This window comes from Schistocerca cancellata, chromosome 8 (assembly GCF_023864275.1).
Source record: "Schistocerca cancellata isolate TAMUIC-IGC-003103 chromosome 8, iqSchCanc2.1, whole genome shotgun sequence".
Taxonomy (NCBI): Eukaryota; Metazoa; Arthropoda; class Insecta; order Orthoptera; family Acrididae; genus Schistocerca; species Schistocerca cancellata.
The window spans coordinates 510,345,871-510,373,181 of NC_064633.1; positions in this window are offsets into that span (position 1 = coordinate 510,345,871).

The following is a 27,311-nucleotide window of genomic DNA, read 5'->3' on the forward strand; positions in this document are numbered from 1 at the left end:
CACGTGCCCGTCGACCTGGGACCGGACCGCAGCGACGCACGGATGCACGCCAAGACCGTAGGATGCTACGCAGTGCCGTAGGGGACCGCACCGCCACTTCCCAGCAAATTAGGGACACTGTTGCTCCTGGGGTATCGGCGAGGACCATTCGCAACCGTCTCCATGAAGCTGGGCAACGGTCCCGCACACCGTTAGGCCGTCTTCCGCTCACGCCCCAACATCGTGCAGCCCGCCTCCAGTGGTGTCGCGACAGGCGTGAATGGAGGGACGAATGGAGACGTGTCGTCTTCAGCGATGAGAGTCGCTTCTGCCTTGGTGCCAATGATGGTCGTATGCGTGTTTGGCGCCGTGCAGGTGAGCGCCACAATCAGGACTGCATACGACTGAGGCACACAGGGCCAACACCCGGCATCATGGTGTGGGGAGCGATCTCCTACACTGGCCGTACACCACTGGTGATCGTCGAGGGGACACTGAATAGTGCACGGTACATCCAAACCGTCATCGAACCCATCGTTCTACCATTCCTAGACCGGCAAGGGGACTTGCTGTTCCAACAGGACAATGCACGTCCGCATGTATCCCGTGCCACCCAACGTGCTCTAGAAGGTGTAAGTCAAGTACCCTGGCCAGCAAGATCTCCGGATCTGTCCCCCATTGAGCATGTTTGGGACTGGATGAAGCGTCGTCTCACGCGGTCTGCACGTCCAGCACGAACGCTGGTCCAACTGAGGCGCCAGGTGGAAATGGCATGGCAAGCCGTTCCACAGGACTACATCCAGCATCTCTACGATCGTCTCCATGGGAGAATAGCAGCCTGCATTGCTGCGAAAGTTGGATATACACTGTAATAGTGCCGACATTGTGCATGCTCTGTTGCCTGTGTCTATGTGCCTGTGGTTCTGTCAGTGTGATCATGTGATGTATCTGACCCCAGGAATGTGTCAATAAAGTTTCCCCTTCCTGGGACAATGAATTCACGGTGTTCTTATTTCAATTTCCAGGAGTGTATTTATGATTTCCTGGCGTTCGGGAGAATGGTGGGAATCAAAGGTAGCTCTTTATGGTCTCTCAAGCATATATCCGTACTGTGTGGATGAATGTACACCTAGATAGTGCATTGAAGTGCAGTATTTGAGTATCTTTATGGATCAACGTGGTACAATGAAGGGAACTCTGAGGTTTTTCGGCACCATACTGGCATAAACGTTTGTTATGTGCAAGTATTCCGTGAAAATTCAATGTGCGGTGAAAACGATTACGTTTAGCAGGTCACCAATAATCCTTACCGTTAAACGTTAAACGTCACTGTTAAACGTTGGTCTGATCTGACAAGACCACGTACGCGTTCGACATTTTCGTCGGTTTTTGAAGTCGATGGTCTCTCTCAGTGACGTTCATCTTCAAACTATTTTTGATCTACCAAAAATTTATTTTGGCAGTGAAAAAATCGTGCTCTTGAGAAGGAATTGTCCCCATAGGTCTGTTCCAACTTTTCAAAGGTCAAACTTAAGGATTTCCAAAGTTTAACACAAAAGATGATGGCATAACGTTGCTTTAAATTCCGCTGTTTCATTTTCGTAACACACAACAGAAACGCAGCTGCACAGTTGGCGCTCTCAAAAATCATGTGATAGTTCCGCGGAGCTAAAACTCAGCTGAGAATCTGAAAGGGATGAACACACCGGTCTACACAAGTAGAAGAACCAAGTGTTGCCAAATCTCTCCCAGTGCTGTCAGTCTCATTACTTTTCTCACACATTCGTAAATCAGAATTGCTACGGATAGAGAGCAAATTGCAATAATAGCCAAAGGCTATGACCAGTGATATAGTGAATATGAGACGACGACATAAGCAACATGGCAGCTGTGACGACATACGATTAGTGATATTTTCAGATATAAAATCCCACGAAATGTTTTGATTACGGTAATTTGCTACACCGAGAAAAAAGTTTGAATCACGACTATTAGATCAATTAAATATTAATAAGAGAAACATTTTTGGAAATGAAGCGAATCAGATACCGGTATTGTGAGAACAACACTACAGTTGTATTGGAGAACACGATACACAGTGTGAAATAAAAAACAGATAACTTGTAAATAAATTGAAGCTAGTATCGGAAAACACACTTCAGCTTTGTAGCTCAAAACCATAAAACACAAAAACTATTATAAAAATAAGAATTACAATTATGATGAATCTTACAACACCACTGTTCTCTTAAAAACTGTTTCGAAATCTGTCGCTGTACTTGGACTCGCAATATCCTGCATATTCCGCGATTAAAAGAGCTGATACATGGCAATATGCCAAAATTCACGGCATTGCAGAAGAGACTGTACTTTGTTGCTCACACACAGCAAAGATAAAGAATCCTCCAAATGAACGAGAATGTAACAGTAAATAACGGTAATTCAGAGCAAGCATCAAGAAACGACTTTATAGCTGCCGTTAAAGAAATACGTCACAGGTCAAAGCTACCAGCTAGTACCGTAAATTCCTGTTGACCCATTCCCCGGCGGGAATTCTGGGTCTCCTTCTCCCAGTTACGTGTGTGAAACTAACCAAAGCGTTATGAACCTTGAGCTATTTGTGACTGCAGTTATAACCGTGAAGAACGACGCGCAGTGCAGACATGAAAACGTCAGTGATGTTGTTCGTGGGAGAACATCGAGGCTCTTTCCACATACACGGATAATGAAAATCCTCAACAGACAGTAGTTGTCCTCCAAAGCTCATTGATCGAGTTCTTTCTCTTTCAGAGAAAACCTTGATTTTATCACAACACATAGCGCCGTGTCTATGAAGTTCTAAGATGTTCAAACGATCTTCCAATTTAAAGACTGCTTCAGCAATCGATCCTGACATTCGAATGACTCCTATCGTTTCCATGCAACGGTCTTTATTGTTTATTCTGTTGTTTCTTGCAACATAAGTAAGGTGAGTTCAGCAATTTAAGTTAGTGAAACGGACACGCATGATATAGGATCACTGAAACAGGAAGTTCACCTTTGCTTCTAACTTCCATCATTTTAAACGTTATTCAGTGGCACCAGCTAGATAGCACCACATGGAAAACTGTGTTAGTGCTCGTAAGAGGTCCCAGCAGATGTAATTCCGATGTATTGCTCTTGCGATGCCTGCGATATGCAAGGTATAAGAGAATCGCTGACCAGAGAGCAGTGTTGACTGCAGTACGGACTGTGTATCTGTAGCAGTAAGTCGTTGCTAGTCTGCGCTAGTCTGCAGTCTGCTCTGGTCTGGTCTGGTGTATCGTGTTGGGTGGCCGGTCGCGGTGCAGCGATGCCGGAGCCTGAGTATTATTGTATAAGGTAAAAAGCAGCCTCGCGCATTTTGTAGTAATGTCATCTCAAGTCCCATGTAAATGTTTTAAAAATCTATAATAATAATCTTTCTCATAAAAAGTAACTTTTAACAACCATTCATTTCCAGAATGAGATTTTCACTCTGCAGCGGAGTGTGCGCTGATATGAAATTTCCTGGCAGATTAAAACTGTGAGCCCGACCGAGACTCGAAATCGGGACCTTTGCCTTTCGCGGGCAAGTGCTCTACCATCTGAGCTACCGAAGTACGACTCATGGCCGGTACTCACAGCCTTACTTCTGCCAGTATCTCGTCTCCTAAATTCCAAACTTTACAGAAGCTCTCCTGCGAACCTTGCAGAACTAGCACTCCTGAAAGAAAGGATATAGCGGAGACATGGCTTAGCCGGTGTATCGTGTTGGGTGGCCGGTCGCGGTGCAGCGATGCCGGAGCCTGAGTATTATTGTATAAGGTAAAAAGCAGCCTCGCGCATTTGTAGTAATGTCATCTCAAGTCCCATGTAAATGTTTTAAAAATCTCGTAATAATAATCTTTCTCATAAAAAGTAACTTTTAACAACCATTCATTTCCAGAATGAGATTTTCACTCTGCAGCGGAGTGTGCGCTGATATGAAATTTCCTGGCAGATTAAAACTGTGAGCCCGACCGAGACTCGAAATCGGGACCTTTGCCTTTCGCGGGCAAGTGCTCTACCATCTGAGCTACCGAAGTACGACTCATGGCCGGTACTCACAGCCTTACTTCTGCCAGTATCTCGTCTCCTAAATTCCAAACTTTACAGAAGCTCTCCTGCGAACCTTGCAGAACTAGCACTCCTGAAAGAAAGGATATAGCGGAGACATGGCTTAGCCACAGCCTGGGGGATGTTTCCTGAATGAGATTTCTGTTTTGAGCTTACATTAAACGAGAAAAGAACTTTGTGGGCACGTTAAATGTGAAAGAAATTTTGTTCTGAGGTTACACTAAAATTAGAATATTATTCATATTATTTATTCTGTGGGGAGGTTACACTTGGCGACAACCGGCCAGGATCGTATTTCTTTGTGAATTTCTGAGAAGTAGTCATATATCTGCTCTTATTTACTTAAATGTAGCTTGCATCTGGCGCAACGCATTTACTAATTTCTCACTCTTTCTTACACAGATCATCAGCAATTTATTGCTCTTTGTTGTAATTGTGTTTGTTCCATTTTTACTTCGTCTTTGTTTTATTTTGTGCTTAATTTTGATTTGTGAAAAATGCCGCGAAAAACTGTTAACAGTACATCGCGATGTGCAATGAGTGAAATAGCCGACTCGAATAATTTGACCGATAATACTGGCGACACTCAATGTAATAGTGATAGTCCTCTAATTACAGATAATCAGCGCCTACCGATCACTAGTATTGATTTTGATCCTAATGATGAGCGAACAAATGCAATAATGTCGAGAGTAAATGTAACAATTGATGACGTGGCACGTTCCGTTACAATGAACGCTGCCCAGCTTGACACACCCGATTTGCAAAATTTACGTAACGAACAGGTAATTTTTCTGACGAAGGTGAACAGTGTACTCAAAATATGTCAGATTTATTTGATTCCGGTGTAGTGACTAACAGTGCACATCCAATTAGCAAACTTTTTCGCGAGTCAGACAATGACCAAATGGTTTCACAAAACGTGACAAATGCAGATACACCATCACACAGTACAGAGAATAGAGTCGGTAATTTGGACTTGAATCAAGTTTTAGCGTTACTGCTACAATTCAATGAAAAACAAGACAACAATTATAAACAAATTAATGAAAATTTCAGACAACAACTTAATGAAAATTTCAAACAGTTGAATGAAAAACAGGACAACCTTAATCAATCGAACAAACAACTTAATGAAAAACTAGACAGCAATTCCAAACAACTAAATGATAAACAAGACAACAATTTCAAACAACTTAGTGAACAGATTACAGCCGTAGCCGCGCAATGTCATGATACTAAAGAACAATTACGTGAGGAAATTAAGGCTTGTGCTAGGAGCAGTAGTGAAGAAATTAGATCTGTGGCTCAAGAATTAGTGAATACGCAAGCAGCTACAACGAAATTACTTAGAGATGAAATTAGTGCAGTCGCTGAACACTGCTCTGAAAACGCAACACAGTTACGCAACGAGTTTAAATTAATGTCAGCAGAACTTTCACCCACACTGGATGCAAACGTAGACGCGAAATTTGACCAAAAGAACAGCCAAATTGACGAACGTTTTAATCACCACCTACAAAACAGTGAAACGCGTTACCGTAAATTTATACAGGAACAGAATAAAGTAAAGCAACAAGTCATGGAAACAATTACTGCACAGGGCCCCGAGCCGTAGTACTGCTATTTCATCTTTAGTTTTCTGCACTACTGCCTTCTCTTTTACTATCCTTTATATCTATCAAAACAGCTCTTCAACTATCGATCTATCTAGGATTAGAAACGAGTAAAGAAAACCTGATATGACAAGTTTTACCGAAAGTGACAGTTTTCTTTAGACACGCCCGAAGCAACAAGAACTACCAGCGTAATTTTAATAACAGGCAAAATTTTAATCATCAGTATGTACAAAATTTTCAGCTATCGCAGACGCATTTTGGCAACAATAGAGTCTTTATCCCCACAACAGCATCAAAGCCAGCCGGTTAGCATACCTAACCAACAATGTAATGTGCAAGGTCAACCAAGCTTTAATGTTTTGCCGCCTACACGTATAGCGTCGGCTCCACCAAATAGTAACGCACAGCAACAAGGAAATAACTACGTACAGAAAACACATCATTTTAACTCGTATCGCAACGCGCCGTATAGCAATGACTATCATGACAGACGTAAAAGTAATGAGCACAATTTTCAGCGTACGTTTAATAACAGTCGGTCTTACCAGCAGCAGAATCATCCGCTACAACAGATTATCATGAATGAACCAGACAGTAGATATCATCCCGAACGTAATACGTCAGGACGAAATAACACAACAGTACAAATAGTTGAAATGCCACAGCATCCTCCCGAAAATAACAGCACGTCAGAAAGAATTTGACTAGATACAGTACAGGTTGCATCTTCCAGCAACGTAAGCAATACTTTTGACACAGAGAATCTTGTTCACGAAAATGTTATTACTTTTGATGACATCTGAGACACACTTTTACATGAAAAACCAATAGTCTGAATTTGCTAATCTGAGACATGCCTTGTTGAATGCACCTCTTTTATCACATCCAGATCTTAATAAAAATTTTTAATTGCCACCGACAGTTCTAACACCGCCTTAGGCGTACACATTTTTCAGGAAATTGAAGACGACGATACTACAGTAATTAAAAACATCGCCTTTGCGAGTCGCATTCTGTCACCTGCTGAACGCAATTATTCTGTTACAGAACTTGAAACATTATGTGTTGTATGGGCATTTACGAGATTTAGGCATTTTCTTTATGGAAGACATACGACCGTTTACACAGGTCATAGAGCGATACAGTTTTTACTTTCCGCTAAATTTACACACGACAGATTAAGCAGATGGAAACTTTATTTCCAGGAATTTAATTTTACAATTGTTCATATTCCCGGTACGCAAAATATTGTAGCAGATGCACTGTCCCGTTCTCTCAGCAACAATCAGCAAGACATCGCAACCAACTTCTGCCAAGTAAATTTTAGCGTCATGTATATTCAACAAGTTGCATTTGAAAATTTTATTTCGGCGTCATTACGAGACATAGCACAAGAGCAGAGTAAAGACAACGTGTGGAAAGAAATTAAACACCTTTGGCAAGATAGGAATAATGTTACCATCAGAAACCATTATACTGTACGCAATAACATTCTATTTCGCCGCTCTCACCATGACAGCAACAACTGGTAACTATGTATTCCTGACGAGCTTGTTAACAAATTAATTTGGTATACTAATCTAAGTTACGCACATTACGGAGCCAGAAAATGTTTTCTTATACTGAGACAGAACTGTTATTTTGCCAACATGGAGTTTTAGCGTCATGTAAAATCTGCCAGAAAGCTAAGTCAGACGCGACTTCACATATTCCTCCGTTACATCCCATTGTACCTGTTAAATTGAGACACATGGCCGCTGTAGACATTTTTGTCCGATTCCAAGAACTAATAGAGGTTTTTGCTACATCTTTGTCGCTGTTGAACTCACTTCAAAATTTGTAACCTTCGCTCCGCTACGCAAACCTACTGCTAAATCTGTCTCGAAAGCATTTGTAAAACATTTTCTATTTCATGTAGGACATGTATTGAAAGTAATTTCCGACAATGGACCACAGTTTCGATCTACTATATGGACACGTACGTTACGAACAAGAAACATTTCTTCGATCTATATATCCAGGTACCACGCCTCTTCGAACCCTTGTGAACGACTAATGAAAGAAATTGGTAAACTATGTAGAATATACTGCCATAAAAAACATATTGATTGGGACACACACATACTCTCATTCCAGGATGTAATTAACTCCATACCAAATGAATCCACTATGCTATCTCCGACTGTTGTATTGAAAAATGTTGAACCACCTAACAAAATTAAAGAATTAGTATCCTTTCCTACCTCTCGTCGACTACGACACCATGAAATAATTGAGATTGCACTCAACAACATCAAACGTGCCGCAGAGCGCAGGAGAAGACAGCAAAAACAGGTTTGTACACGCCGTGACTTTCACATTGGACAGAAGATATCAGTACGCACCCATTAGTTATCCAACAGAGGAAAGAGTAGATGTAGTAAATTTGAGCTTCTATACGCAGGTCCATATAGAATTCGCAGCATTCCTCACCCCAATGTAGTACACGTCGAAACTTTGAGAACCAGAAAAAGCAAAGGCAATCACCATGTCTTCAAAATTAAACCCTTTATTGAATGAACATACTTAATGATTTATCAGACTGTAATGCCATTTCCTGATTTTTATATGAACACTTATGCAATTATATGTATATGAACACTTACTGATTATTATCATATTTTTTCTTGGCAAGTGCCCGGCAAGGTAAGGTTAGCAGGTCGCTTTTGTTGTCGTTGCACATCAGACCGTGCACATTTTTCCAGATAAACTTATATATTATATGAACAATTATGCAATTCTATCTATGTGATTACTTACTGATGATTGTCATATTAGGTTACACTAAAATTAGAATATTATTCATATTATTTATTCTGTGGGGAGGTTACATGCTTTACTTACCTAGTTAGACACAATTTCTCTCGAGAAACGCTTCATAAAGGTATGAATGAATTAGCATTTTACGAAATTAGCAATTACTCGACTATGTCTGGTTGCAGTGCAGTAGGAAATCTATTTATGTCATATACTTCTGTCTACAAAGAATGTTTAACGTTTATTTAAGTGTAATATAATCGCTTAGTGTAACTATTAGGACAAGGTTCAGAATGGGCTTAAAATTCAAGGTGAAACGATATCAGTGATATCGCTGATGTCATAGGTGTCTTCAGTGAAAGTGAAGAAGAATTACAGTACCTGTTGAATGGAACGAACAGAGTGGTAAGTGCGGAATATGGAATGAGAGTAAATCGAAGAAAGGCGAAAATAATGAGAAGTAGCAGAAATGAGAACAGTGAGAAATTTACAATCAGATTTGAGGAACACGAAGTAGACCAAGTTAAGGAATTCTGCTACCTAGGCAGCAAAATAACCCACGTTAGATGGATCAAGGAGGACATAAAAAGCAGACTAGCACTAACGAACAGGGCATTTCGGGTCAAGAGAAGTCTACTGCTATCAAACATATGGCTTAATTTGAGGAAGAAATTTCTGAGAATAAGCGTTTGGAGCAGGAGTGAACATGAACAGTGCGAAAAGCGGAGCAGAAGAGAATCAAAACATTGGAGTTAGGATACTACAGAAGAATGTTAAAAATAAGGAACACGAATAAGGTAAGAGATGAGAAATATATGGAAAGCAATGAAAAGAGGAAGGGACAGGAAGATAGGACACTTGTTAGCATACTAGGGATTAACTTCCACTGTACTAGAGAGAGCTTTAGAGGATAGTAACTCTAGTGGAAGGCAGAGATTGGAATACATCCAGGAAATAATTGACGACGTATGTTGCAAGTGCTACACTTAGATGTAAAAGAGGCACAGGAGGGGAATTCGTGGCTAGCCTCATCCAACCACAATGACACAAAAAAGGATATCTTACATACATATCTGTTAGTAATGTGGGTTATCTCTCAACTTGCAGTGTCTAACGATAGTACTTCCGAAGGTGGATCGAGACAGTAAAAGGAAGGAGATTCCAAATACCAATGAGCATTAACCTTGACTAATATCCTTCTAGTTAAACACACAGAACTACTTCCTTTGTCTGCATAGATATCGTGATTAAATATGCATCATTTTCTCCGGGTATTCTTAGAAAGACTAGCTATCAAATCTCACTAGGCATCATTAGTTACGGGTCTCCTACGAAAGGTGGCAGTCTCTTCTTTTTATCTTGCAGACTAGTATGTGTGTTGTGCAGATAGTTCTTCTGCGTGTTATAGTCCGTTGGGAAGAGAGTACATATGTTGCTACATTATTTATTTTGTGTTGGCACCAGCATCGTATTCTCATCCGGTCCATATACCAGAGCAATAGCTGCAGGTATTGATGCGAGCGTGTGTCAGTTCGAATATATTGGTAAAGGAAACAGAGACATCTTTGTATTGTCTAGTAGTGTACTGATGACATCTACATCTTCATCTACATCTATACTCTGCAAACCACCGTGAGGTGTACGTCCCATTGTACCAGTTATTTGGGTCTCTTCCTCTTCCATTCAGGTACAGAACGCGGGAAGAATGACTGTTTAAATGCCTCTGTGCGTGCAGTAACTATTCTAATCTCATGGTTCTGCTATTGAGAAGGATATCTAAACTTACAACGAAAATGTGCTTAATTCATCAGACAAAGAATTGCAGGCAACTGGTATATTTAGTGATCTGTCAAAGGCATTTGACTGTGTAAATCACAATGTCCTTTTAAGTAAATTAGAATATTATAGTGTAACAGGAAATGCTACAAAATGGTTCAAATCTTATATCTCTGGCGGAAAACAAAGGGTGTTATTAGGAAAGAGACATGTATCAAGCTATCAGGCGTCATCCAACTGGGAACTAATTACATGCGGGGTCCCACAAAGTTCCATTTTAGGGCCCTTACTTTTTCCTGTGTATATCAATGAACCTTCATCAGTAACATTACCAGAAGCCAAGTTCGTTTTGTTTGCCGATGGTACAAACATTACATTCCAATAAATAGCAAATCAAGTGTAGTCTTAGAACGGTCAGCTACTAAAATATTTGTGGACATTAGTCACTGGTTCCTAGCCAATTCTTTGTCACTAAACTTCGAAAAAACACACTACATGCAGTTCAGAACTTGTAAGGGGTGCCCCACGAGCATATGCTTCACATACGATGACAAGCAATTCTTGGGATTACAGCTTGATAATAAATTCAACTGGGAAAAGCACACCACGGAACTTCTGAAGCGTCTTAACAAATCTCTATCTGCAATGCGAATTGTGTCAGACATATGGGATATAAAAATGAAAAAGCTGGCATACTATGCTTACTTTCATTCCATTATATCATATGGGATTATTTTTTGGGGCAATTCATCGAGCGAAGCTAAAGTTTTCTGGGCACAAAAACGTGCAGTAAGAGTTATATGTGGTGTGAACTCAAGAACATCTTACAGAAGCCTGTTTAGGGAACTAGTGATATTAACTACTGCTTCCCAATATATTTATTCCTTAATGAAATTTGTCATTAAAATATATCACTTTTTCAAACCAACAGCAAAATTCATGGAATCAATACTAGAAATAAGAATAATCTTTACAAGGATTTAAAGTCACTTAGTCTTGTACAAAAAGGTGTGCATTATTCAGGAACACACATTTTCAACAACTTGGCAGCAGCTATAAAAAGCTTAACAACCAATGAAATTCAGTTTAAGAGAAGCCTAAAGGATTTATTGGTGGCCAACTCCTTGTACTCCATTGATGAATTTCTCAGTAGAACCAACTGATTTATATATATATATATATATATATATATATATATATATATATATATAGGGTCAGTCACCTAACATTACCGCTGGATATATTTCGTAAACCACATCAAATACTGACGAATCGATTCCACAGACCGAACGTGAGGAGAGGGGCTAGTGTAATTGGTTAGTACAGACCATAAAAAAACGCACGGAAGTATGTTTTTTAACGCAAACCTACGTTTTTTTAAATGGAACCCCGTTAGTTTTGTTAGCACATCTGAACATATAAACAAATACGTAATCAGTGCCGTTTGTTGCATTGTAAAATGTTAATTACATCCGGAGATATTGTAACCTAAAGTTGACGCTTGAGTACCACTCCTCCGCTGTTCGATCGTGTGTATCGGAGAGCACCGAATTACGTAGGGATCCAAAGGGAACGGTGATGGACCTGAGGTACAGAAGAGACTGGAACAGCACATTACGTCCACATGCTAACACCTTTTTATTGGTCTTTTTCACTGACGCACATGTACATTACCATGAGGGGTGAGGTACACGCACACACTAGTTTCCGTTTTCAATTACGGAGTGGAATAGAGTGTGTCCCGACATGTCAGGCCAATAGATGTTCAATTTGGTGGCCATCATTTGCTGCACACAATTGCAATCTCTGGCGTAATGAATGTCGTAGACGCCGCAGTACATCTGGTGTAATGTCACCGCAGGCTGCCACAATACGTTGTTTCATACCCTCTGGGGTTGTAGGCACATCACGGTACATTTTTCTCCTTTAACGTACCCCACAGAAAGAAGTCCAGAGGTGTAAGATCAGGAGAACGGGCTGGCCAATTTATGCGTCCTCCACGTCCTATGAAACGCCCGTCGAACATCCTGTCAAGGGTCAGCCTAGTGTTAATTGCGGAATGTGCAGGTGCACCATCATGCTGATACCACATACGTCGACGCGTTTCCAGTGGAACATTTTCGAGCAACGTTGGCAGATCATTCTGTAGAAACGCAATGTATGTTGCAGCTGTTTGGGCCCCTGCAATGAAGTGAGGACAATGTTTCAAGCGTCAACTTTAGGTTACAATATCTCCGGATGTAATTAACATTTTACAATGCAACAAACGGCACTGATTACGTATTTGTTTATATGTTCAGATGTGCTAACAAAACTAAGATGGTTCCATTTAAAAAAACGTAGGTTTGTGTTAAAAAACATACTTCCGTGCATTTTTCTTAGCCCCTCTCCTCACGTTCGGTCTGTGGAATCGGTTCGTCAGTATTTGATGTGTTTTACGAAATATATCCAGCGGTAACGTTAGGTGACACACCCTATATATATATATATATATATATATATATATATATATATATATATATATATATGGTGTGTCACCTAACGTTACCGCTGGAAAAAATATATATATATAGGGTGTGTCACCTAACGTTGCCGCTGGATATATTTCGTAAAACACATCAAATACTGACGAACCGATTCCACAGACCGAACGTGAGGAGAGGGGCTAACAACGTTAGGACGTTAGGTGACACACTATATATGTACAACTTCTGCACAATTTCAGTGCAGTAATGTGTTCATTGTGAATAAGTATTTAGTAGTTGTATTACACACTTATTACCTTATAAAAAATAAAAAACTTTTTTATTTTAAATTCCGTGCATTAGTATTTGTAAAATGATTCATTCATGTACCGTTCATTAAAAACTGACGACCATGCCACTTGGATCGGAGCGTGGAATATCAGATCCCTTAATCGGGCAGGTAGGTTAGAAAATTTAGAAAGGGAAATGGATAGGTTAAGTCAGATATAGTGGGAATTAGTGAAGTTCGGTGGCAGGAGGAACAAGACTTCTGGTCAGGTGACTACAGGGTTAAAAACACAAAGTCAAATAGGGGTAATGCAGGAGTAGGTTTAATAATGAATAGGAAAATAGGAATGCGGGTGAGCTACTACAAACAGCATAGTGAACGCATTATTGTGACCAAGATAGATACGGAGCCCACACCTACTACAGTAGTACAAGTTTATATGCCAACTAGCTCTGCAGATGACGAAGAAATTGAAGAAATGTATGATGAAATAAAAGAAATTATTCAGATAGTGAAGGGAGACGAAAATTTAATAGTCATAGGTGACTGGAATTAGAGTGTAGGGAAAGGGAGAGAAGGAAACGTAGTAGGTGAATATGGATTGGGGCTAAGAAATGAAAGGGGAAGCCGCCTGGTAGAATTTTGCACAGAGCACAACTTAATCATAGCTAACACTTGGTTCAAGAATCATAAAAGAAGGTTGTATACATGGAAGAAACCTGGAGATACTAAAAGGTATCAGATAGATTATATAATGGTAAGACAGAGATTTAGGAACCAGGTTTTAAATTGTAAGACATTTCCAGGGGCAGATGTGGACCCTGACCACAATCTATTGGTTATGACCTGTAGATTAAAACTGAAGAAACTGCAAAAAGGTGGGAATTTAAGGAGATGGGACCTGGGTAAACTGAAAGAACCAGAGGTTGTACAGAGTTTCAGGGAGAGCATAAGGGAACAATTGACAGGAATGGGGGAAAGAAAAACAGTAGAAGAAGAATGGGTAGCTTTGAGGGATGAAGTAGTGAAGGCAGCAGAGGATCAAGTAGGTAAAAAGACGAGGGCTAGTAGAAATCCTCGGGTACCAGAAGAAATATTCAATTTAATTGATGAAAGGTGAAAATATAAAAATGTAGTAAATGAAACAGGCAAAAAGGAATACAAACGTCTCAAAAATGAGATCGACAGGAAGTGCAAAATTGCTAAGCAGGGATGGCTAGAGGACAAATGTAAGGATGTAGACGCTTATCTCGCTAGGGGTAAGGTAGATACTGCCTACAGGAAAATTAAAGAGACCTTTGGAGATAAGAGAACCACTTGTATGAACATCAAGAGCTCAGATGGAAACCCAGTTCTAAGCAGAGAAGGGAAAGCAGAAAGGTGGAAGGAGTATATAGAGGGTCTATACAAGGGCGATGTACTTGAGGACAATATTATGGAAATGGAAGAGGATGTAGATAAAGACGAAATGGAGATACGATACTGCGTGAAGAGTTTGACAGAGCACAGATAGACCTGAGTCGAAACAAGGCCCCCGGAGTGGACAACATTCCATTGGAACTACTGACGGCCTTGGGAGAGCCAGTCCTGACAAAACTCTACCATCTGGTGAGCAAGATGTATGAAACAGGCGAAATAACCTCAGACTTCAAAAAGAATATAATAATTCCAATCCCAAAGAAAGCAGGTGTTGACAGATGTGAAAATTACCGAACAATCAGTTTAATATGCCACAGCTGCAAAATACTAACACGAATTCTTTACAGACGAATGGGAAAACTGGTAGAAGCCGACCTCGGGGAAGATCAGTTTGGATTCCGTAGAAATACTGGAACACGTGAGGCAGTACTGACCTTAAGACTTATCTTAGAAGAAAGATTAATGAAAGGCAAACCTACGTTTCTAGCATTTGTAGACTTAGAGAAAGCTTTTGACTATGTTGACTGGAATACTCTCTTTCAAATTCTATAGGTGGCAGGGGTAAAATACAGGGAGCGAAAAGCTATTTACAATTTGTACAGAAACCAGATGGCAGTTATAAGAGTCGAGGGACATGAAAGGGAAGCAGTGGTTGGGAAGGGAGTAAGACAGGGTTGTAGCCTCTCCCCGATGTTATTCAATCTGTATATTGAACAAGCAGTAAAGGAAACAAAAGAAAAATTCGGAGTAGATATTAAAATCCATGGAGAAGAAATAAAAACTTTGAGGTTCGCCGATGACATTGTAATTCTGTCAGAGACAGCAAAGGACTTGGAAAAGCAGTTGAACGGAATGGATGGTGTCTTGAAGGGATGATGTAGGATGAACGTCAACAAAAGCAAAACGAGGATAATGGAATGTAGTCGAATTAAGTCGGATGATGTTGAGGGTATTAGATTAGGAAATGAGACACTTACAGTAGTAAAGGAGTTTTGCTATTTGGGGAGCAAAATAACTGATGATGGTCGAAGTAGAGAGGATATAAAATGTAGACTGGCAATGGCAAGGAAAGCGTTTCTGAAGAAGAGAAATTTGTTAACATCGAGTATAGATTTTAGTGTCAGGAAGCCGTTTCTGAAAGTATTTGTATGGAGTGTAGCCATGTATGGAAGTGAAACATGGACGATAAATAGTTTGGACAAGAAGGGAATAGAAGCTTTCGAAATGTGGTGCTACAGAAGAATGCTGAAGATTAGATGGGTAGATCACATAACTAATCAGGAAGTGTTGAATAGGATTGGAGAGAAGAGTAGTTTGTGGCACAACTTGACCAGAAGAAGGGATCGGTTGGTAGGACATGTTCTGAGGCATCAAGGGGTCACCAATTTAGTACTGGAGGGCAGTGTGGAGGGTAAAAATCGTAGAGGGAGACCAAGAGATGAATACACTAAGCAGATTCAGAAGGATGTAGGTTGCAGTGGTACTGGGAGATGAAGAAGCTTGCACAGGATAGAGTAGCATGGAGAGCTGCATCAAACCAGTCTCAGGACTGAAGACCACAACAACAACATGCCACTTGGGACCTGTGGAATGGTACATTAGCTTATTTGTTTGAGTTGTAAATATTTGTCATCTAATGTTGTTTTTCTGGTATGTTCTACATCCTGGAGGACCTCCTCACTACGGATCAATTGGAATGAAAGTAAATCTAAAACTCGCGATCCCTACTTGAGCGATACGTATGGGGTTGTAGTATATGCCTAGAGTAATCATTTAAAGCCATTTCTTGAAACTCTGTTAACAGACTTTCTCGGGATAGTTTGCGTTTGTTTTCAAGAGTCTGTCAGCTCAGTTCTATCGGTATCTCAGTGACACTCTCCCATGGATCAAACAAACCTGTGACCATTCGTGCAGTCTTTCTCTGTATACGTTCAATATCCCTGTTAGTCCTATTTCGCACGGGTGCCACAGAATTGGGCAATATTCTAGAACCGAACGCATGAGTGCATGAGTGATCTGTAAGCAATCTCCTTTGTAGACTACTTGCACCCCCCCCCCCCCCCCCAGTATTCTACCAATAAACCGAAGTCTACTATCTGCTTTACCCACGAGTGAACCTATGTGATTCTTTCATTTCATATCCCTACAAATTATTATGTCCAGATATTCGTATGAGTTTGTCGATTTCAACAGTGTCTCATTGATATTATAGTCATAGGATATTATGTTTTTTCGTTTTGTGAAGTGCAGAATTTTGCATTTCTGACCATTTAGAGCAAGTTGCGAATCTCTGCATCATATTTAAACCTTATTAATCTCTGACTGAATATTTATGTAGCCTCTCTCGGATTGTACTTAATTATAGATAAGTGCATTATCTGCAAAAGGCCTGTTATTAGTTTAATAATGCCTGCAAGGTCATTAATATACAACATGAACAGCAAGAATCTCAACACACTTCCTTGGGGTATAGTGCTAAGGTTTTCTACGGAAGTCTAGAAAAGTGTTTATTCTTCTATTGGCTTATCTTCGGATGATAGGCTCTGAGAAAGACACATACCCCCTTCAGTAAATAGACACGTCTTTGCAGGAGCCACCATTGTCTAGTCTTTTTGAACGGTTGACAAAGTTCGATTCTCTGCAGCTCAGAGCTTTCCCACTCTATCGTCTCCAGGAACCACTGGATGTCCACCCCACCCCTCCCTGACGGGTCTTCACGGCAATGACCACTGGCTGCCACCTCATGTCTTGGTCTGGACGCTGGTATGGTGAACATAATGATTCGGGACATGTTTCGGTACATCCTTGTGTTACAGTTAGTGAGTATAGCTACCCATCGTCGTTAGGATATCATTTCATTTATTTCATTAAGAGTTCAGGTGGGTTTTTCGTTTTGAACCTTTCACCTCTTTTTGATTAATTCTGTTGGGTTGACGGTTGAATTAGGTTTCTCGCTTTGTTCATACAAATGTGCACCATGTGTCATTATCTGTGGTGTTCTTTCAGTTGAGAAACACTTCAGATCGGCTTAAAAATGGTGCTTTTCTACACTGGTGAACATAATGATGCTGATATAAATTTCATTCGTTAGTACAAGCAGGTTGTTGATTTCGAGTAATGAGCCTCGTGCAAAACAAAGTAAAAATATATGTCTGCTTAGCCAGAGTTATAGTCTTCAGCAACTTGAAGTGAGTTATGTGGTTCGATCACGAGATTTGAATTTTGTTCTGTCGTAACTGGAATAGGGATTTTAAGACATCTAACTTTACAGAAGCTCTCCTGCGAAACTTGCAGAACTAGCACTCGTGAAAGAAAGGATATTGCGGAGACATGGCTTAATCTCAGCCTGGTGGATGTTTCCAAAATGAAATTTTCACTCTGCAGCGGAGTGTGCGCTGATATGAAACTTCCTGGCAGATTAAAACTGTGTGCCCGACCGAAGGTAGGTAGGAGACGAGATACTGACAGAAGTAAAGCTGTGAGTACCGGACGTGAGTCGTGCTTCGGTAGCTCAGATGGTAGAGCACTTGCCCGCGAAAGGCAAAGGTTCCGAGTTCGAGTATCGGTCGGGCACACAGTTTTAATCTGCCAGGAAGTTTCATATCAGCGCACACTCCGCTGCAGAGTGAAAATTTCATTCTGGAAACATCCCCCAGGCTGTGGCTAAGCCATGTCTCCGCAATATCCTTTCTTTCAGGAGTGCTAGTTCTGCAAGTTTCGCAGGAGAGCTTCTGTAAAGTTTGGAAGGTAGGAGATGAGATACTGGCAGAAGTAAAGCTGTGAGTACAGGACGTGAATCGTGCTTCGGTAGCTCAGATGATAGAGCACTTGCCCGCGAAAGGCAAAGGTCCCGAGTTCGAGTCTCGGCCGGGCACACAGTTTTAATCTGCCAGGAAGTTTCATATCAACGCACACTCCGCTGCAGAGTGAAAATTTCATTCTGGAAACATCCCCCAGGCTGTGGCTAAGCCATGTCTCCGCAATGTCCTTTCTTTCAGGAGTGCTAGTTCTGCAAGTTCCGCAGGAGAGCTTCTGTAAAGTTTGGAAGGTAGGAGACGACATACTGGCAGAAGTAAAGCTGTGAGTACCGGACGTGAGACGTGCTTCGGTAGCTCAGATGGTAGAGCACTTGCCCGAGAAAGGCAAAGGTCCCAAGTTCGAGTCTCGATCGGACACACAGTTTTGATCTGCCAGGAAGTTTCATATCAGCGCACACTCCGCTGCAGAGTGAAAATTTCATTCTGGAAACATCCCCCAGGCTGTGGCTAAGCCATGTCTCCGCAATATCCTTTCTTTCAGGAGTGCTAATTCTGCAAGTTTCGCAGGAGAACTTCTGTAAAGTTTGGAAGGTAGGAGACGACATACTGGCAGAAGTAAAGCTGTGAGTACCGGACGTGAGTCGTGCTTCGGTAGCTCAGATGGTAGAGCACTTGCCCGTGAAAGGCAAAGGTTCCGAGTTCGATTCTCGGTCGGGCACACAGTTTTAATCTGCCAGGAAGTTTCATATCAGCGCACACTCCGCTGCAGAATGAAAATTTCATTCTGGAAACATCCCCCAGGCTGTGGCTAAGCCATGTCTCCGCAATATCCTTTCTTTCAGGAGTGCTAGTTCTGCAAGTTTCGCAAGAGAGCTTCTGTAAAGTTTGGAAGGTAGGAGACGACATACTGGCAGAAGTAAAGCTGTGACTACCGGACGTGAGTCGTGCTTTGGTAGCTCAGATGGTAGAGCACTTGCCCGCGAAAGGCAAAGGTCCCGATTTCGAGTCTCGGTCGGGCACACAGTTTTAATCTGCCATGAAGTTTCATATCAGCGCACACTCCGCTGCAGAGTGAAAATTTCATTTTGGAATATTTTACCTATCTACACAGTTGAAAGAATAAGAAAACGGCCGCCAACCTAGTTAGGCATGAGAATGATTGACATTCTTGTTCAAGAAAATAGATATGAGTAACTTTACCGGACGAACACCATCTATACTTTGCCACACGTGAGTCCAATGAACTCTGGCACCTGCATACAGTATGTTCACGTTAAGATTGGAGCTAACAGATCCGAACAAAGTATTTGCATAAATATAACAGGTATTGAAACGCACTATTACATTGAGGACTTAGTCAAACTGAATCGTCTCAATAATGTTACTATTAATATTCACTGTATAATCGTACATTGGACATAGGTTCAATATTACTTTTCAAACATATTACTATCTGACATGAAATATGGATATGGTTCACAGCAAAATTAGTTATTGTGCATAAGTTAAGTCTCTCAATACTAAACTCCTTTCTACTTAGAATGAAAATTAAATGGATTTCACTAACAGATTACTTCTCACTGTTTTCTGAATAAAGAAATTATTGTTTTCGTAGATAGTGGTCTTTCTATTAATCGTTATCTAGCATGAGCACAATAGACAAACTGTTGATCCTGTTACACCATTAATATGCACTTTTAATACACAATCTCTTACAGAATTTCACTTGAATAGCAAGAGTAATTGAAACTTTCTATAATTAAGTAACTTTGTGTGTTTGAACTACTTTCAATGGAGGCGGGACCCTTAATCTTGACCACTGTAGCAGAGCAAATTAAACACACTTTCAATACACTAGAGAAACAAGCTCTTATCAAGTATGAACATGTAACTTTCAACAGTAATATTTCTCAACTTTTACTGCAGTAAACACAACTTGACATGGTTAGAAGACAATAGCTCACATTTGGGTGATTTTCAACAGGCTGCACTGTCGTCATTTAATTTGCAAAGCTCTATAAGCCACAGTTTTGAGAACATTCACTTTAGAAGTTGGCAACAAAATATTAATAAACAGTTTCAACAGAAAGATTATTTTCAACAAGCATCATTTACTATATCACTCAGTTCTGCTACATAAACTTTAACTTTCTTTGTAGTATGTTGAAGAGGCATTAATTAGTAAAACACTGGGCTTTCCTATTTTCACAATATGGACACTCGGTAAGCATGTTTGACGTGGGAAGAACCCTAAGTGGTTGTGTGACTAGGGATAAGAAATCAAGGTAGGTATAAATGTTCGAGTATAAGTTACCTTATATTTGCGCACACTATAACATCCAATGAGCTGATCCTTCACATTACATATTTACAATACTTTGGTTCCTTCTTCAGTGATTGCGCAACGTGGTGCCGAGTGCATGTCGGTGGGTGGATTAGCAGACGGCAATGCTGGACCCTGTCATTTCTAGGTGGCGATGATAGGTACCAATTCCAGAGTAGTTCCATCTCTTTACCCATCCATCCGAGAAACTGGAAAGTGACACGACAACTCTCTCTCGGCACCAGCAAAATGCACAACTTTTACATAATCAGTTGACAGTTTGGTAGATCGTCCCCAACTGACTCAATTCCACCTTTTCTACCTAGGCCAACCACAATTTGCGCGCGCTGCATGCTTCCGTTCCCGACGGGAACCACAATACCTTATACGTACAAAATAACTAAGAACCCTAAGTGAGGATCACCAGTTATATAACGACAGCCAACATATTAATTAAAGCAGAACATTTGCACATATTGGTATTTCTACAAAAAAATTTTTTAAACAAAATTAAAATTATATTCATTAAGTTTTGTTCCCTCGAAATCAGACAAAGAATTTAAATGATAGATACACTACAATGCATAGAATCAAACCATGACATCAAAGTTTTCTACACAGAAAAGAATAACCACTCTCATGGTATCGATTCAATCCGACAACTTTTACAGAAACTCAACGATGTAACATTATATAAAACAAAAAGGCAAAATAAATCAGTAGAGCGTTAGAGCTATAGTGTTACAACTGGGTGAACCATGCACATAGAAATACAACTAAAAATTAAAGAAATTGTATAGGATTTTATCGATAAATTTCTTCATGAGTCGCAAACACATAAATAGTAATGTATGAATATCACAATGCTTAACAATTCTAGAGGTCATCACGGAACAGCAGAGTACAGAAATGTGATTGCAGAGACGACTGTCAAACAGTTGGTGCAAAAATGGTTTGCATTAGAGAATAGACCTATGTACTAGGTTATTCTATCTAAGCAGTCGACGTTAGCTAAGATGTTACGCTGGGGCAACTCTAGTTGCCCATTGAGGGAATGCGTTGGTAGACGCCCCTCCTCTCGCAGATGGTTACTTAAAGCTTACTTGGAGTTTGTCAGATTAAGGTGCAGAAGCTTCTGCCTTTTTGACCAATGTATATCATAGGACAGTTGTCACACATAATGCAGTATATCAAAGTAATATTGTATTTTCTACTGGTACAGTGTTCTTTGTGCCTATATTTCATCACGACGTTCTGTGGTATAAGAAAGGCTGGTTGGCTCTTATTCTCTCGTAACTGTGACCTAACTTTCTCTGAAATAAGGGAAGACCGGTGCAATTTCGTAGGAAAAATAAGCAGTTTACACAACAACATCAAATTTAATAGGCTACAAAGTGTCCATGGAGCTACACCCTTTCTCGATCTCATGATTACCCTAGAACGATCCACTAGTCGCTACGACATTCAGAGGAAGACTACAGGAAGCCCACGACCACAGACTTTGTTATTCATAGTACATCTAAGCATCGTTTGTCATATAAAATGGCCGCGTTTAGGACTTTACTATATAGAATGTTCAATGTGCACCTGTTTAAAGTAAATTTAAATCTATATGGACACAATACTGTAATAGCAGTCTAAGCAGTAAGTGAGGATGAACCAGATCATACCAAAGAAACATCCTTCAATAAATTAAATGACTTATTAGAAAAGGTAGGAAATTCAAGAGAAATAATAAATGCTGGAGATTTCAATAGTCAAAAAATGGCTCTGAGCACTATGGGACTTAACATCTATGGTCATCAGTCACCTAGAACTTAGAACTACTTAAACCTAACTAACCTAAGGACATCAGACAACACCCAGTCATCACGAGGCAGAGAGTTTCAATAGTCGAACACGGTGGCAAGTAGAAAAAAAAACAATAGAGCTACATGGAGAAAATATAGTAAATGATAATGGACTGAGATTAATAAAAATATGTAAACAAAAATCACTAAAAATTTTGAATGGTTGCTATCCAAATATAGAAATTCATGAATATACATGGCATCAGGAAACAGTCCAATTCAAATAAGTAACTGATTAAATAATAATTGGGCAAAAAACAGTTTTGAAAACACAAGACGTCAGCGTATACAGAGGAGTAACCCAGAGTGACCATCATCTGGTTAACTGGAAAATTGTGTTTCGATATGTAGTTATACAAGTAAAAAAAGAAATTATTATTGGGGAGGAAGATTTTAAAATATGAAATAATAATCCGAAAATATAATGTACATAGCCTAGAAAATGAAAGTACGTCGTATCTATTCAAAGGTAGGTTAAATGAAAAGTTAACTGAAACAGAATTTGACACTATAGATTTACAACATAAATATATCGTTAATGCTTTACATGGGGCAGCCAAAGAAGCCCTATGCGAAGAAATGAAGTATGAGGAAAAAAATCTTTATACTACTTTCCTGCAGAAATAGAGAAAGAGGTACAAATAAAGAAAGAAAAATGTTTAAAATGGCTTAAGACACAAAGTATCCAAGAGGACAGGATAGAATGAACGTCACAACATGCAAAAATTAGTAAAACGATGACAGAAGCAAAAAATTAGAATTGGAAAAATATCTGTAATAAAATGAATAATTTAATTGGAGGTAACAGAAGCTCAGAGTCATGGAAGATATTGAAAACACTGAGAAAAGATTCTAAAGAAACTCAACAAATTAACTGCGTTAGTTTCCACAATTTGGAAAAATACTTCAAAGAGTTATTGACTGATAACAGACCAGGATTTCTGGATACAATTAATAGCGATACAGAAGAAACAGGAAGTAATGGCAATATTTCACTGGACATAGAAGTAATAAGAACGTCAATTAAAACTTAAAAAAAGGTAGTGCTACTATAATTGGAGAAGTACCAACCGAACTGGTGAAATATAGTACAGATAAATTACATGAACTTTTGCAAAACCTTTCTGAAAAACGCTTAAATGGCGAGGCCGTACCAGAAGATAGGAAAGTAGGATTTATATCAACAATCAACAAGAATGGAAGAAAACATGAGTGCGAGAGCTACAGAGGAATAACTGCAACTAATGTATTTAGCAGACGTTGTGGAATGATTATCAAACATTTTTTTTGGAAACAGGATTTAAGGAAATGGAGGCCGAAAAACAGGCTGGCTTCAAAGCAGGGAGACCAATTAGAGATCATGCTAGCAACAAATAATTCAAAAGAAAAAAGTTAGAAATCAACATCTTCATTTTGTATATCTAGATGTAGAAAAAGCGTATGATAATATACCCATTTGTAGCTTGTAGAAAGCTTTAAAAGTATTTAATTAGTTCCATTACAATTAAAGCAATCCGGAACCTTCACGAAAACTCTATAACGCGAATAAAGGTACAGAATTATCTCTCACCTAGCTTTAAAGTTACTAAAGAATAACGTCAAGGGTGCAGTCTGTCACCAACACATTACAAAATATACACATAAAAAGCATTGGAACACTATAAACGAAAATGTAAAAACAAGCGGATCCGTGTAAATGATATTACAGTATATTAATTACAGTTTACTCACGACCAACTAAATTTGGCACAAGATAAAGAAGACAGAGTACATTACAGGGAAATTAATAGAAGGGTATAAAAATGGAGAACTTAGGTCAACAGGAATAAAACAAAATATATGGTGAAAGGTGGCTACACTGAGCCACAGCACCAGAAATCGCGCCAGAGAGTATTGTTCCGCCGCCTCCACTGGCAGTGATTATTGAGACGTAGCGGCAAGCAGTTCTTACCGAGAAGTTGTGGTGGACACTGCTTGTCGCTGAAGTTGGAGTGAGATGGGGTAGTAGTGAGTGTTTGTTCCATGTTTTATGCAGCTATTTGATGGGAGAGATAGCAGATGTTATTCTAATGGAGACATTGTAATGATCAGAGTGCATTTCGTCAATATAAATTAAGGTAACAAACTACTTTTATTTTTTGCTCTCATTATTTCAGTGACCTAAATAATGCATCATTACAGGTTCAGTCAACAAAGCATCTGGCTTGTGTTCTTGTATTAGAGTGTAATTTTGGTTTTCTTGCACAATTATAGTATTTCTAATTTTCTTTTATCACGTCAGTATAATTGGTATTTAAAAATTCTTGTCTTGTTGAAGAAGAACCGTGCCAGATGTGCGTTGAGTCATACTACCACATACAGAACAGCTACACTTGTGCTTTGTTGGTTTCGTAGGTTTTATAGTTGCTGGGGACTTAATTAATTAACTGTGTTAACGAAAATTTTCTTACATTCTTTGTTGTCATTCTAAGCAGTCAGATTGCGTACTAATACTAGTCAGGGCCAGCCGTTTACGAAACAGCGTAATCGGACATACAGCGACAGAAAATTAAAAAGTATTTACATTGCATTCTTATATCTATATTTTAATTAAGCCCCCATGCACGTGGCGACCGCTGCCTCGGATCGTCCCTTGGAATTCTTCTGATTGTAAAAATAGTAGACCGTAGTATTGTTGTAGTAATTTGTAGTTTAGTAATTGTAGTCTATTTTGCATGTGTAGATTTGGTAATTGGCATTCTTCTAATGGTATTTTTCAAAATTTAATTTTTATTGTCTTGTCTATGGGTTTGACAATTTAGGGCAATTATTCCAATTGTTCGATTAATCGTGTTTGAGGGAAACATTTCATGTAAATGGTATTGTTGGAGATAAAGAGTCATTGTGTGTAATTTTCATACAGTGACGAGTTTTGTATGTTTTGCAAATGATTACGCGATCAATGAAAAAGGCAAAAATGATGAATAGTGAGAATAACGAAATTGTTAACATGGCGAACTCGCCAACAGAGGAAAACAGTATCATGAATAATGAAGTGGAAAACAATTTAATCAGTCGAGAAAATAGTCCGGAAACATTTCAGAATTTTTCTCAATCAGAAAATTCACAGAATACGAGATTAACGATAGAAGATTCTGGAATAGTATCGAACACAGATAGCCTTATGGCTATGCAGAAGGAAGTTAGTATTGCGGAAAATGTTAGGGGCGAAAAGAATTTTGAACCATTTAATATGGAGCAGTTGATGAGTGCAATATTAAATTTAAGATCTGAATTAAAAACAGATATGGGAACAATGGCAACACGGTTAGATTTACAAATAGGAACAATGGAGCATTTACGATCTGAATTAGAAACACGGATGGGAACAATGGAAACTCGGTTAGGATCTGAATTTAAAACAGTGGCAACACGTTTAGAAACAGAGATGGAAACAATGGAAACACGGTTAGACTCACGAATAGGGACATGCTTCAAAAACATGAAAGATGAATTAAAGAAAGAAATCAGAGAAGAAGTACAACCGATTTTGAATTCTCACAATAATAGATTAATTGCAGTAGAGATTAGACAAAGGGAACAGGATAGAGAACAGGAAGAAAGAGATCGCGTGATAGTACAGAAATTTTCAGAGTTAAATTTACAACGTGCAAAAGATAAGGAAGAAATATTTGAGAGAATCGAGGAATCCGTACCAAATGACAGGATAAATAACTTAACGCAACAGTGTGAACAGTTAACTACTAAATGTGACCATACCGAAACCCGAGTCGCGACACTTATGGAAGACGTAAATAAACAGAAAGAACAAATTGGTGACTTATCGGAAAGAGTGGAGGAGATTTCAGATAAACTGACAAATCTTAGTTTAAGTGGGGACAGAGATTCAGATGACACAGCTCCATTGCCATTTTCAGAAACCGAAGAGTACCAGAGCATAAATAAACATGTTGAAAATCAGGGAAAATTTAATGAACGCGTGAAAAGGGAATTTGAGGCATTAAAAAAGCAAGTCAAACAAATTGAAGGCGAAATCGTAGGAAAAGACGGCAAAAGAAATTTAGAACCACAGATACCAGAGGGGTTTGAAGAAAATAATTTGTTTCATTTACGGGATGCAACAAGAGAGCGCCAGGCGCGCGAACTTGACAATAATCGACATTGGGACTGGGACAGACGCGGTAGGTCTTTGTCGCCACGAGGCGAAAACTTTGACTATAAACACTTTTTGACTGTTCGGAAATTTAAGATCTTCCGCAATTCTAAGAATGACATACATCCATGTGCATGGTTAGATCAATTTATGTACGCACTCCCACCAAATTGGCCACTAAGTCACAAACTGGAATTTATGTGTGGATATTTAGAAAACGAACCGGCGACGCGGATGCGTGCACTCATTAGAGATTGTAATAATCTGAATGATTTTTATCATGCATTTCTATCGGCATATTGGTCCGAAAACACGCAAGACAGAGTCAAACACAGTCTTATCATGCAGCGTAATTTCAAACAGTCTGAATTCCGCACGCCAGCGGAATATTTTGAAGACATGATTCGAAAGAATCAGTTCCTTTCCAACCCTTATAGCCCGACTGAATTAATTCGCATTTGTTTAACCAAGCTGCCACAATCCATAAGACAAATTGCTTTAGCCGGAAGATGTAAAGACGACATTGAGACTTTTAAGACTTTGTTGCAAGAACTTGAGTATGACAGCGACGACGGGACTTCTTGTAACTTTTTCAGTAACAGTAATTACAATAGATTTTCAGAGAAAAGGGACAGTGATCGGAACGGGCGTTATATGGGTAACTTTGAGAATGACAGACGTAACAGACAGGACAACAGATACCAGCCTTATGACAATAACAGACGTTCTAACAGAAATTACACAGACAGTTACAATAACGGTAATTTG